The sequence below is a fragment of the Salvelinus sp. IW2-2015 genome, linkage group LG32 (assembly GCF_002910315.2).
Source record: "Salvelinus sp. IW2-2015 linkage group LG32, ASM291031v2, whole genome shotgun sequence".
NCBI lineage: Eukaryota > Metazoa > Chordata > Actinopteri > Salmoniformes > Salmonidae > Salvelinus > Salvelinus sp. IW2-2015.
The window spans coordinates 3161667-3173900 of NC_036871.1; the positions used below are offsets into that span (position 1 = coordinate 3161667).

The 12234-nt window shown below is 42.7% G+C and overlaps 1 protein-coding gene and 1 pseudogene across 2 annotated transcripts in view; both read left to right on the top strand.

Moving 5' to 3' along the window:
- Window positions 1-3957: 3957 nt before the first annotated feature.
- On the top strand, window positions 3958-6061 carry LOC111957242 (transmembrane protein 180-like; annotated as a pseudogene).
- Window positions 6062-10657: 4596 nt separating this feature from the next.
- Window positions 10658-12234, top strand: part of LOC111956791 (anion exchange protein 2-like) — a 62434-nt gene continuing 60857 nt past the window's right edge. Inside the window, exon 1 of one of the 2 annotated variants that reach the window (XM_023977411.2) lies at window positions 10658-10961. The gene's annotated coding sequence lies outside the window, so the exon portion shown is untranslated. The remainder of the gene's footprint in view (window positions 10962-12234) is intronic. The other variant, XM_023977412.2, reaches the window with a different exon arrangement.

A 12234-nucleotide genomic window follows, 5' to 3' on the forward strand; every position in this document is an offset into this window, starting at 1 on the left:
CGCGTAACAGGCGGGCTCCTCGTGAGGCAGTGTTTTTAGACTAAATCAATTGTAATCCCACTTTGCAACACAATAAAATGTGAAGAAATCCAAGGGGTCTGAATAGTTTTGCAAGGCACTGTATCAATATACTGGAATTGTAGTTATATTTGACGACTCAATCAGGCCCAGTTAAATGGCTGACAAATTGTCCATTCCAATGTACACTGAGTATACAGGAACACCCTCCTAATATTGAGTGCACCCCCTCCGTCCCATGTTGACTTCAATGGTTCCAACCATTCTTGATACACACAGGAAACTGTTGGGCGTGAAAAACACAGCAGCGTTGCAGTTCTTGGCACAACCGGTTTGCATGGCGCCTACTACCATACCCCGTTCAAAGCATTTCAATCTTTGTCTTGCCCATTCACCCTCTGAATGGCACGCATTCACATCCATGTCTCAAATGTCTCAAGTAGACGTCGACCGATTAACGGAATGGCCGATTAATTAGGGCCATTTCAAGTTTTCATAACAATCGGGAATCGGGAAATTTTGGACACCGATTTTTCTTTATTTAACTAGGCAAGTCAGTTAAGAAAACACATTCTTATTCAATGATGGCCTAGGAACGGTTGGTAACTGCCTTGTTCAGGGGCAGAACGACAGATTTTTACCTTGTCAGCTCAGGGATTCAATCTTGCAACCTTACGGTTAACTAGTCCAACGCTCTAACCACCAACAATCTACACAAAATTCTCTGTTGTCAAAATGGAAGAAAAATTCCTAACTAAAATATAGTCGTTGCTTAGGTGTTCAGCCACTTTGTTTCGGCAAGCCTAAACAACTCTGTGTGAAATAATAGCGGTTGACAAGATTTTTGAATGACTAACCCTTCCTCTGTCCCACAATTTACATCTGTAAGGTCTCTCAGTCAAGTTTTGTATTTCAAGCACAGATCAACTACAAAGACCAGGGAGCTTTTCGAAAAGCCTCAAAGAAGAGCAATGATTGGGAGATGGGTAACAATAACAAATGAGACATTGAATATTTCTTTAAGTATGGTCAAGTTGATAATTATGTTGTGGATTATGTGTTAAACCACCCACACATCAAAGATACAGTCATCCTTCTGAACTAACAAGCTGCAGGACAGGAATGAAACGGCTCAGGGATGTTACCATGAGGCCATTGGTAATTTTTAAACAGCTACAGAGTTCAATGCCTGTGATGGGAGGAAACTGAGGATGGATCAACAACATCGTAGTGACTCCACAATAATGACCTAAATGACAGAGTGAAAGGAAGAATACAAATATAAACAGAATAAATATATTCCAAAACATGCATCTTGTACGCAACAAGGGACGAAAGTGATGATGCAAATCCAACACATCACTGAGTAACTGCCTCCTTATTTTCAAGCATGGTGGTGGCTGCATTATGGTATGGGTATGCTTGACATCAGCAAATACTGGGGAGTTTTCAGGATAAAAAGAAATGGGATGGAGCTAAGCACAGGCAAAATTCTAGAGGAAAACCTGCTTCAGTCTGCTTTACACTAGGGACTGGGAGAGGAATTCACCTTTGAATAACATACAACACAAGGCCAAATCTATACTGGAGTTTCTTACCAAGAAGACAGTGAATGTTCCTAAAAGAAAAAAAGGCCATGTTACAGTTTTGACTTAAATCTGCTTGAAAATCTATGGCAAGACTTGAAAATTGCTGTCTAACCATGATCCCCCAACATCTTGACAGAGCTTGAAGAATTTTTTAAAGAATAATGGGCAAATATTGCACAATCCAGGGGTGCAAATCTCTTATAGCCTTACCCAAGAAAACTCACAGCTGTATTTGATGCCAAAGGTGTTTCTAACATGGATTTACTCAGGGAGCTGAATACTTATGCAGCGACTATTTTAGTTATTACATTTTTATTAATCATTAAAAAAATGCTAAAATTGTACTTCCACTTTGACATTAGAGTATTTTGTGTAGATAGTTGACAAAGAAATTTACAATTAAATCAATTTGAATCCCACTTTGTAACACAATAAAATGTGAAAAATCCAAGGGGTCTATGGTAGGAAATTACAAGATGATGTTATAATACTGTTTATGCATCGAATAACTTTGATGAGTGCTCTCTCATCTGTGTCTGTGTGACTGAGTTGGGCCTCTGGGGCTTAATGCTGGCAATTGATTTATGATGGCTTGGTGATAGAACCTATAGCATATAGCATTCCAGTGAATGATTAGTGTCTGTGAAATGCTGGCCTGCCAGGGCCAGGTGAACCCTCCCTCCAGTTTCTCTCTCACATGCAGATGAACACTGGACTTGTTGCATTAGTATCTGTGTGTTAAGGAGTGCGAACCTGAGAAGATAACTCTGTATAAACAAGCAGTAAATGACCTAGAGACAGAAACCTGGCGGAATGTAAGTCTTGTTGCCTGTTTGATAGCACAATGTACCTTTTGTATAATTCTGTCATGAACATTCAGGAGGATGTACTTTGCTATAAAGAGCTGTAGCCCAAATCTGCTTGTTGGGTTCTCAGCGATCAGGTTCGGGTGGTCGTTGACCAAATCCATTATTGCAATTGTTAATCGATAATAAAGATTGATTGTTTGAAGAAATAACAGAGTCTCTCCCTCTTGGTTAGAATTTACACCACAGGTCTGAATACGTTTGCAAGGCACTGTATATGGTATGGTCTGTGATGACAGCAGTGTTTCCAATCAATGAAAAAATAGGCCTGTCATATGTGAGTTGATATCTTATGTCAATGTCATACTGAGTAAAGTCAAGTCAGATCTATCTAAAGTGTTGGGTCACAACACACTTAACATCATTAAAAATAAATTGTCGTGGAAATTCTACACCAGGTCTTGGAAATTACCACAAGGGACACTCAAAGTCAATCTTAAATGAATCATTGTTTATTATCAGCACGCTGGAGAGGTTCCAACAAACTTAAGGCGCCATAGTGAACGTTTGTCAGAAGTTCTAACGAGGCAGTTCCATTTAATTATCTTATATACTGCAGACGAGTCATATTTGCATGATTTAGCTTATTCATAATTGATTAATCATTAACACTTGCTTCATTCATGTGACAGACCAATACTGGTTCATGCATGTGACAGACCAATACCTCACGAGGCTTCTTCTCTCCAACCTGAGATCACTTTCTCTAAAAAAGGATATGGGTGTACTGCCAAATTGCAGACACTGATAGTGAGGATTTGTTCAATCGGTCACTTGCATGAACACAGAAATTGGTTTATAGAAAGCACAAACATAGAACATAAAAATTGGTAAATAGAAAAGCACCAAAATAACATTTTCCATCACAGAATCAAACTGATCCTCCTGATTCCTGCTTACAAGCAAAAACTAAAGCAGGAAGTACCAGTGACTCGCTCAATATGGAAGTGGTCAGATGACGCGGATGCTATGCTACAGGACTGTTTTGCTAGCACAGACTGGAATATGTTCRATGGATTCATCCAATGGCATTGAGGAGTATACCACCTCAGTCATCGGCTTCATCAATAAGCGCATCGACGACGTCATCCCCACAGTGATCGTACATACATATCCCAACCAGAAGCCATGGATTACAGGTAACATCCGCATCGAGCTAAAGGCTGGAGCTGCCGCTTTCAAGGAGCGGGACACTAATCCGGACGCTTATAAGAAATCCCGCTATGCCCTCAGACAAACCATCAAACAAGCAAAGCGTCAATACAGGATTAAGATTAAATCCTTCTACACCGGCTCTGATGCTCGTCGGATGTGGCAGGGCTTGAAAACTATTACAGACTACAAAGGGAAACCCAGACGCGAGCTTCCCAGTGACGCGAGCCTACCAAACGAGCTAAATGCGATTTATGCAAGCTTTGAGGCAAGCAACACTGAAGCATGCAATAGAGCACCAGCTGTTCTGGACAACTGTGTTATAATATTTCCGCATTTACAGAAACGGGTTTGATAGCTGCAAGCGAGGAGAGGAGCATAATGTTATTATTTTATATTAACARATAGTTGTGATTGTGTATTCGTCAGTGAGGTTATCTTAATTAGTATTTGTAAAGTCTGTTTGCTGACCAAGCCGAAATAGTAGAAATCCTGRGCGCGACTGCAGCACTTTTGCCATGGAATATGAATAGCTGTGAACTCCGTTTCTATAAACTCACCTTTTGCTCAAGTGACACTCGACTCACTTTGCAAATCTGTGGTAATTAGATCAAAGTGAGTAGCCTGGAGAAATTAAACCACCACCAGGCATGACCGTGGAGAAACCAGCCGCAGGWGTTCGCACCTTCGGCGGCCTGAACATCCTGAGGCACCTGGCGAGTCTGGGGGCTCATCCCGCCTCCGTGGCTTACTCCATGACCACGCTGGGAGCAGGCATGATGAACAGCATATTCAGCTTCTACTATGTCAAGCTGTTCCTCAACAAATACAAGATATCGGGAGCTTTCCATCAGTCACAAGTGGTGTACATGGTGTGGAACGGCAGTGAACGACCCTCTGTTCGGCTACCTGCAGGATAACTCCCGCGTACCGTGCTGCTCTCTCAACGTCGTCTTCCATCCTGTATGGTGCTCCCTTCTACGCAATCGCCTTCCTGCTCGCCTGGTTTCCATGGCAAGAGTACGCCCCGGCGACTGGATGAGCGGCGTCCACCTGATGGTGGCGTTGTGTGCGTTCGACGGGATGCTGACGTTTGTGTTGCTGGCGCAGTGCGCCCTCTTTGCAGAGATATCAGGCCACCACCAGAGCAGGCTGAGACTCATCAAAATAGGCAACCAGTGTGGCGTCACTTATAGGTTCTCTCCAGTGTTCTATTCTGCGGCCTCCTCTCCAGAACATGGATGACTTCCCATCCTTCCAGGGCTTCACTGTCCTGGTGGCCGTTCTGGCTTGTGGCTGCATGATCTACACAGGCCTACACAGCGAGAGCCGCTTTGACACCAAAGGGTCAGCACCGGGGTCAAACTACCAAGGTTCTGGCCAATCAACTCTTTCCTTCCTCTTGGTGACCTCTATGACCTTGCAGATCCTGACCAATAGGGACTTCCAGCTCTTTGTGCTCATGAACTTCTTTCAGGTCTTCATGGTGGCATTCTGTAATAACTTCACTATGATCTTCGCGGAGCATCTGATACCCCCCAACGTGCCTTCCGTCACTGGCCAAGAGCTTCGTGTATGGGGCTGGATTCATCTGTCCTCAGTTGGTTGTGCTGTCATTAATCCTGTATTGCTCCACGACCTAGGCTACTACAAGATCATCCTGCTCACCTTCTACGTGGAAGCTGGCATGGCTGCCGTCATGCTGGTGCTGGGGCCACATCACATCTACATCCTGGCATTCTCCTGACCGCTAACATGGTCCTTGTCCAGGCAGCCTTCAGTCTGTTTAACCTGCCTCTGGCTGACATTATCGACTCAGATCTTCAGAGACACAAGCGCAGCTCCCCCCTCTCCTCCATGGTGTTTGGGACAATGCTCTGTTCACTAAACCAGCCCAGTCACTGCTCCTATGCTGGTGGTCTCCATCCTAAACCAGTTTGGCTATGAGAACCTGAAGGACGCTGGGAGGGATGCAAACCCCAGTGACTTTGAGGCCCTCCACACCACCATGTTCTACCTGGTGTGTGTGGTGCCATGTGTGTCGCCGCCCTGCAAGTCTTCGCCTGGAAGCCCTTCTCAATACGCAACAGTCACACGGTGGACACCATGTATTATCGACGGCTGAGTACTCAATTTATGCTGTTTATGAGTCACTGTCTATGCTGTTTTTAAAGTATTGATAGGTTGCTGCAGCACTCCTAAAGGGAACATGGGGGTGTAATGGCCAGAGGGTACTGCAGAAGAAAACACTCCATCTGTATAAAAAAAAATGTAATAAAATGTATGCACTCTACTGTAAGTCGCTCTGGATAAGAGCGTCTGCTCTTGGCCGGTAGGGATATCCTTGTCTCAGTATGTAAAAAAAAAAAATGTAATAAAATGTATGCACTCTACTGTAAGTCGCTCTGGATAAGAGCGTCTGCTAAATGACTAAAATGTTAAATGTTAAATAATGCTCTCGGTAGCCGATATGAGCAAGACCTTTAAACAGGTCAACATTCACAAGCCACGGGCCAGATGGATTACCATGACGTGTACTCAAAGCATGCATGGACCAACTGGCAAGTGTCTTCACTGACATTTTCAACCTCTCCCTGACCGAGTCTGTAATACCTACAGTTGAAGTCAGAAGTTTACATACACCTTAGCCAAATACATTTAAACTCTTCTTTTTGTAATTTTTTTTTACAATTCCTGATATTTAATCCTAGTAAAAATGCCCCGTCTTCGGTCAGTTAGGATCACCACTTTATTTTAAGAATGTGAAATGTCAGAGAGAATGATTTATATCAGCTTTTATTTCTTTCATCACATTCCAGTGGGTCAGAAGTTTACATAAACAATTTAAAGGCAATGCTAATTGAGTGTAACTTGGGTCAAACATTTCGGGTAGTCTTCCTCAAGCTTCCCACGATAAGTTGGGTGATTTTGGCCCATTCCTCGTGACAGAGCTGGTGTAACTGAGTCAGTTTTCTAGGCCTCCTTCCTCGCACACGCTTTTTCAGTTCTGCCACAAATGTTCTATAGGATTGAGGTCAGGGCTTGTGATGGCCACTCCAATACCTTGACTTTGTTGTCTTAAGCCATTTTGCTACAACTTTGGAAGTATGCTTGGGGCCATTGTCCATTTGGAAGACCCCCATTTGCGACCAGCTTTAACTACCTGACTGATGCCTTGATATGTTGCTTCAATATATCCACATAATTTCCCTTCCTCATGATGCCATTATTTTGTGAAGTGCACCAGTCCTCCTGCAGCAAAGCACCCCCACAAAATGATGCTGCCACCCCCATTTTCCTCCAAACGTAACGATGGTCAGACCAAGGACATTTCTCCAAAAATGACAATCTTTGTCCCCATGTGCAGTTGCAAACCGTAGTCAGTTTTTTCTGGTGGTTTTGGAGCAGTGGCTTCTTCCTTGCTGAGCGGACTTTCAGGTTATGTCGATATAGGACTCGTTTTACTGGGGATATAGATACTTTTGTACCAGTTTCCTCCAGAATCTTCACAAAATCCTTTGCTGTTGTTCTGGATTGATTTGCCACTTTTCGCACCAAAGTACATTCATCTCTAGGAGACAGAACCCGTCTCCTTCCTGAGCGGTATGACGGCTGCGTGGTCTAATGGTGTATACTTTCATACTATTGTTTGTACAGATGAACGTGGTACTTCAGGCATTTGGAAATTGCTCCCAAGGTTGAACCAGACTTGTGGAGGTCTACAATTTCTTTCTGAGGTCTTGGCTGATTTCTTTTGATTTCCCCATGATGTCAAGCAAAGAGGCACTGAGTTTGAAGGTAGGCCTTGAAATACATCTACAGGTACACCTCCAATTGACTCAAATGATGTCAATTAGCCTATCAAAGCTTCTAAAGCCATGACATCATTTTCTGGAATTTTCCAAGCTGTTTAAAGGCACAGTCAATTAGTATATTTAAACTTCTGACCCACTGGAATTGTGATACAGTTAAATAATCTGTCTGTAAAACAATTGTTGGAAAAATAACTTGTGTCATGCACAAAGTAGATGTCCTAACCGACTTGCCAAAACTATAGTTTGTTAACAAGACATTTGTGGAGTGGTTGAAAAACGAGTTTTAATGACTCCAACCTAAGTGTATGTAAACTTACGACTTCAACTGTACAGTTTCAAGCAGACCACCATAGTCCTTGTGCCCAAGGAAGCGAAGGTAACCTTCCTAAATGATTACCGCCCCTTAGCGCTCCGTCGGTAGCCATCAAGTGCTTTGAAAGGCTGGTTTATGGCTCCATCAACAGCGTCATCCCGGATACCCTAGACCCACTCCAATTCGCATACCGCCCAACAGATCCACAGGTGACGCAATCTCAATCGCAGTACACTCTGCCCTTTCCCACCTGGACAAAAGAACACCTACTGTATGTGTGCAATGCTTTTCATTGACTACAGCTCGCGTTCAACACCATAGTGCCCACAAAGCTCATCACTAGCTAAGCACTTTGGAATTATCACCCTCCTCTGCAACTGGATCCTGGACTACTGCACGGCAAGGCGTACTGGAGGAGCAAAAGGCTCCTTAACAGCTTCTACCCCCAAACCATAAGACTGCTGAACAATTAATCAAATGGCCACCGGACTATTTACATTGACCCCCCCTGTACTCGCTGTTTATTATCTATAAATAGCCACTTCACCCCTACTTACATGTACAAATTACTTAGACTAACCTGTACCCCCGCACATAGACTCGGTAGTGGTACCCCCTGTATATAGCCTCATTATTGTCATTTRATTGTGTTACTTTTTTTTTTCTTCTTACTTTAGTAGTATTTGGTAAATATTTTCTTAACTCTTTCTTGAACTGCACTGTTGGTTAAGGGCTTGTAAGTAAGCACGTCACGGTAAAGTCTACACTTGTATTCGGCGCATGTGACAAATACGTTTTCATTTGGTTTGATATTTTTTAGCTAGATGTTTGATTTTCCTGGCTGTCATCCTTTTCAGTGACCTACTGTTTCTTGTATGTAATTATAAAAAARAAAAAAAATGATTGCTTGTCCCAGCTGACTCACCTGGTATCTGAATACATGGATGTTTGAATTTTGTTTAACCTCTAATCAATAGTTTTTACTATTTCAAATAACTTATTTTTCACTGTACACATAGCCTTTACGCATCTCAATCTGGTTTCTAGTGGGATAGAATCWGTATCTACAATCCATATACAGTACCAGTCAAAAGTTTGGACACACCTACACACCTCTCTCTCTAGGTTAGTTGAAGTAATTTTCTACAGGGTAGAATAATGAAATAGCTATGAAATAACACAAATGAAATTATGTAGTAACCAAAACAGTGTTAAACAAATCTAAATATATTTTATATTTGAGATTCTTCAAAGTAGCCACCCTTTGCCTTGATGACAGCTTTGCACACTTGGCATTCTCTCAACCAGCTTCATGAGGTATTCACCTGGAATGCATTTACATTAACAGGTGTGCCTTGTTAAAAGTTCATTTGTGGAATTTATTTTATTCTTAATGCCTTTATAGCCAATCAATTGTGTTGTGACAAGGTAGGGATGGTATACAGAAGATAGCCCTATTTGGTTAAAGACCAAGTCCATATTATGGCAAGAATAGCTAAAAAAAGCAATTGGAAACAACAGTCCATCATTATTTTAAGACATAAAGGTCAGTCAATGCAGAACATTTCAAGAACTTTGAAAGTTTCTTRAAGTGCAGTCGCAAAAACCATCAAGCGCTATGATGAAACAGGCTCTCATGAAGACCGCCACAGGTAAGAAAGACCCAGAGTTACCCCTGCTGCCAAGGATATGTTCATCAGAGTTACCAGCCTCAGAAAATGCAGCCCAATTAAATGCTTCACAAAGTTCTAGTAATAGACATATCTCAACATCAACTGTTCAGAGGAGACTGCGTGAATCAGGCGTTCATAGTCGAATTGCTGCAAAGAAACCACACCAATAATAAGAAGAGACTTGCTTGGTCCAAGAAACATGAGCAATGGACATTAGACCAGGGGAAATCTGTCCTTTGGTCTGATGAGTCCAAAGTTGAGATTTTTGGTTCCAACCGCTTTGTCTTTGTGATACGCAGAGCTGGTGAATGGATGATCTCTGGATATGTAGTTCCCACCGTGAAGCATGGAGGAGGAGGTGTGATGGTGTGGGGCTGCTTTGCTGGTGACACTGTCAGTGATTTATTTAGAATTCAAGGCACACTTAACCAGCATGGCTACCACAGCATTCTGCAGCGATACGCCATCCCATCTGGTTTGCGCTTAGTGGGACTATCATTTGTTTTTCAACAGGACAATGACCCAAAACACACCTCCAGGCTGTGTAAGGGCTATTTGACCAAGAAGGAGGGTGATGGAGTGCTGCATCAGATGACCTGGCCTCCAAAATCCCCCGACCTCAACCCAATTGAGATGGTTTGGGATGAGTTGGARCGCAGAGTGAAGGAAAAGCAGCCAACAAGTGCTCAGCATATAACTCCTTTAAGACTGTTGGAAAAGCATTACAGGTGAATCTGGTTGAGAGAATGCCAAGAGTGTGCAAAGCTGTCATCATAGCAAAGGGTGGCTACTTTGAAGAATCTCAAATCTAAAATATATTTTGATTTGTTTAACACTTTTTAGGTTACCACATGATTCCATGTGTTATTTCATAGTTTTGAAGTCTTCACTATTATTCTACAATGTAGAAAATAGTAAAAATAAAGAACAACCCTTGAATGAGTAGGCGTGTCCAAACTTTTGACTGGTACTGTATAACCTTGTCCGCATTTTCAAACGTAGGTCATTGTGAGATTTGAAATAGCTGCTGTAGACAGTGTGTGTATGCAAATGTCTTTCGGCATGTGTCAATGTGTCATGTTTCACACTGTGTTTAACATTGAGTGAGTCTGTGTGTGTGTCCCTTATTGTCGAGTCATCTCCCACGGTCACATGCTTGTCAGAGGGCTAGAGGAGAAAGACTAACCGAGAGGGGATGGAATTTGGGGGAGGGTTTAAAACATTAGTTGGTGCTCAATGGTTGCGAGTGTAGAGTGTGCGTTTGTCAGGGCGAGTGTGTGCGTGTCGTGTGTTAGGGGAAGTGCAGAGACAAGACAAGAATACAGCACTAACCACAATCTCCCCCACTCTCTTTTGCGCTGCCTCTCTCTTCATCCCTTACACACACGCTCTCTCCCTCTCTRTCACAAACAGATGCACACACTCCCTCTTCTCGGTGTTCTCTCCTCTCACTGCCTTTCTGAATTCAGTGGGATTTGACTCTGTCACTACGATGTTTGCTGTTGCTGGAAGCTCTCTGCAGTGAGCACGCTGAGGTAAGCTCTGTCACTCTCTCTCACACACCTTGGTCATGTCGTCTGCTGCGAACTCATAGACACACCGTTCAGACTTAACTCACTTTATACTCTTTGTCTTTTGAAGTGGTGTACATTATACAGTAGCACTGTCTAGTGGGGATTCGCGCCAGTTATGCTCATTGTTATGCTGCGGTTGAGACTCCTTGCTGTAGTACTACCTACACTTACTGGGAGAGTTGCGGGGATAAGAGCATCCATTGTATAAGAGCATCCACTTAAATTATTTCAAAGTATGTGTTGCCTCTTCTAGCTCCTCTCCCTTAAACTCTGCTGTCTTTCTCAGTTTGGGTTTCGGTGTCCCTTGTGAAGAAGAAATATCCACTCTCCTTTGTAAACGGAAGCCTCTAAGAAGCGGTTGTAATGTTATCATGTCACACACTGCAGCGCGACACAGAGGAGGTTTTGTTAGTTTTGTCTTACCACTGTGTGTGTGTGTGTGTGTGTGAGGAAGGGGGGTTGTGGATTCCTATCTGTTGAGTGACGTGAAAGCAGAAGAAAAAATGGCAAGTGGTACTGACTTTTTTTTATGACTGTTTCCTGTTGGATGGTAAAACAGATTTCTCTCCATTTTGTGCCTATGAGCACTAGCTGAGTAACTTGAGTCTGCGTCACTACTCACTCAGCAGGTCACTACTATACAGCTGTGAACACAACATGTACCGAAGGGGGGCGATGAAAAATCACGTTCTTTTGCAGCTTTCAATATGTCCTGATCTTTCAATGTAGGATTTGCCTTGTGAGGCACTTCCTGTCTCTTTCTTTTCAATACATTTCCCCCCCTTTCCCTTTTATTTTTCTCTCATTCTTTGAGAAGAGAGGAATGATAAGGTCTTGAGTTAGGAGATGGTATCTGACTCATGACATCCACTATTTTGGAGAGATCAACGTTGCCGCTTTGTGAAGCAAAGGGAAATCTTTATGAATGATAATGACAAGTTAACGGATCATAATTATTCGCTTATTTTCATTTTCTTTAGTCTATGGAGTGTCTGTACTAGCCTCTAATCTTTGGAGACCAAACTCTTATTTTACAAAGTTAATCTTGCCGTTATAGAATATGCTTAAACTTAGATTTGTGTGTGTGTGACCTAGGCCCGTATTCCCAAAGCGTCTTAGAGTAGGAGTGCTGATCTAGGATCAGGTCCCCCGTTCATTTAGTTATGATCTAAAAAGCCAACTTCTACTCTGAGACACTTTAAGAATACGGGCCTAAGTCGGACGAACCAAAAAT